We start from the raw sequence: 2,683 nt of genomic DNA, 5'->3' as shown, positions 1-2,683 counted from the left end.
GCCCTCAGGCTTACAATCTAAAAGACACGACACAAAAGGAGAAGGGAGTGGTGGTGGGGAATAGGATCAGGTCCAGCAGATCTTTTCCACCTCCGAGGCCTGGACCAAGGCAGATGGACTGGAGGAAGGGCTTGGCTTCTTGATGGATGATTAGAAGGAGGCTTCCTGGGTCGGAGATATAATATAATACAATTTATACTTGTATTAGTTTACAGTTAAAAGCTTTTAACAGTAAATGACAATTATTAGTCCTGCCTGGGGGAGGGGATCTTATTATCTGGAAAAATCTATTTTAAATACTTATTTGGCTTAAAGATAATAATTGCTGCTCAAGGATACTTATTGCTGTGCAAAAACAAACAAACAAAAAAAAACCCTTGCTCTCCAGTTCATCTTTGGAAATGCCTTCCTAGGAAGAATAGGATATCCTTGGTGCTGTACAGACTGGCGCAAAGCGCCAGCCTGCACACATACAAGGGTTGCCTTGGCGTCCTTTCCAAATGCCCCGCAACCCTAGTACATTGCCGCGTCGTTGTAATGGAGGCACCCTTTCTATATGGGCACCGCCATTACGACATCACGGCCGCACCGCCTTCAAATGGAGCAGCACGGATGTGACGTCTTGGTGCTGCTGAAGGGCACTTGTTGCACCCTTTCAGTGGTGCCAGAAGTAGGTCCATTTCGGAGCTCCTTTGGCCTCGCGTATCACTGGCGTGGCCTTTAAACAGCCTCGCCAGGAATACAAAGAGAAAGGTGCAAAGCAGCCCCTTTATCCCTTTCCCCACCCCTGTCAGGGTGTCCTAGGGGCTTGAAAAGTGGCGGATCGGGGCCTCGGGAATGCCGCTGTGGCAACTGAGGCCCCGATCCGTCGGGAAGAGGGGTGGGTGCATGCCGCCCCAAAGGGGCGGTTTGTATCCTGCCCTTGTTGTTCTTCTGTTGATAGGTTAATTTTTTGTATTCCAACAGGCTTTGAAAAACGTTTTCAATAATGTGCGATTTTATTTTTTTTTAATATAAATTTTTTATTTAGAATAGAATAGTACAACATAAAAGAGATAAAGAAGAATTTTCCCATAACCTAATATAAATCCAACATTTAACATACAAAAACAAAGACATAAACACATATTTACATTAGATCTCTCATATTATACACCTTCTAGTTATTACTTCCTTTACATTTGGCTAATACCGCGCATTACAAGCTATTTATTTATTCCTGGTCTATAACTCATTCTATCATTTTCACATGGTGCTTCCCAAAAAAAATTTTTTTTTTCTTAAATCAACCTTATTTATTTAAATTATCCAATAACTCATTCCCCTCAATCAATTCTAAAACACTCCATTCCTTTTTCACATTTTCTTCAGATTTTCCTTTTAATAATGCAGATAATATATCCATATTTCTGGCTTCATATAATTTGCTCAACCATTCCTCAATTGATGGATTATTTGATGCTTTCCAATACTGTGCGTATGCTATTCTTGCTGTGGCGACCATATATAATATAATCCTGTTCGCCTTTACATTTCTGATATTATGGGTCATGTTCAACAAAAACAAATTTGCTTCAAAAGGTATGTTTATCTTAAGAATGCCTTCTATAAATTTATGGATCATTTGCCAGTAATCTCTTGCTTTGGTGCGATTTTATTGATTTTTTTTCTCTTTGCTTTTCTAATGATTTGTTTAAAATATTTTAAATTCTATAAAAAGTTGCACCACATTTCAACAATAACTTTTTGTGGATGTCCAGGTTCAAATGGCACTGTATCCTAATGACCCTTAGCAACTTCATTGAGGAACTTGCGCTAGATGTGGAGATTGCTGGTTTGAAGAAATACCAACTGTCTTAAATTGCCTCCCTGGCACTGGAAGCTCAGAAGATTATTCCCATGTGTCTGATCTCCATTCTTAGCATCTGGACAACACATGCCATTGTCACTGGGACATGGGTGGAATGGAGGAGACTGAAAAATAACTGTCCTGCCCTACCATTTCTTAGCCTCTGATGAAAACTAACATTGTGCATTCTGCTTTTTTTAATTTCCCTAACTACAACTTCACAAAGAATTAAGGAAATCTACTAGCTTACTTCCAGCACTGTTGTGTCTACACTTAAAATAGTTAATAAATCTGGTTGCAAATTTCGAAGTGTAAGACAGCACTTTTTAAGCAGTTCAAATAATTAAAAGTTGGACAGTAAACTGAATTGTTAAAGTGCTGGAAATTTAGAAGGAATCTAAAGTCACAAACTAATTATATTAAAGGGTGTGGTACTTACCGCCCTGAAAGGGCAGGCTGGAGGCATCCATTTTAACTACGGAGGGACGCCACATTACCCAAACAGTGTGGCCTCCCTCCACAATAAAAAAAACCTGGAAAAACTGGGTTCTCTCTAAGGTGCCTGGCACACATAATGAGTGCACCATTGGCGCACCGGTGACATAAGCAACGCACAGTGATGTCTCTACACTGAACATCACTTATGTCATCATGGTGGTGCCCATGTGGACAGGATGCTGCCATGATGCCACCACCATTATACATTAGGGTTCAGGAGCATGTGGTTACTGTGCGCTCCCGAATGCTAGTATCGGCAGCGGCATGCCGCTTTTGAAGACTGAAGTACTGGAAGAGTTAATTCCATCTGAACCATGAGAATATATATATATGTGC

The sequence above is a fragment of the Sceloporus undulatus genome, chromosome 3 (assembly GCF_019175285.1).
Source record: "Sceloporus undulatus isolate JIND9_A2432 ecotype Alabama chromosome 3, SceUnd_v1.1, whole genome shotgun sequence".
NCBI lineage: Eukaryota > Metazoa > Chordata > Lepidosauria > Squamata > Phrynosomatidae > Sceloporus > Sceloporus undulatus.
This window is presented reverse-complemented; position numbering follows the sequence as displayed.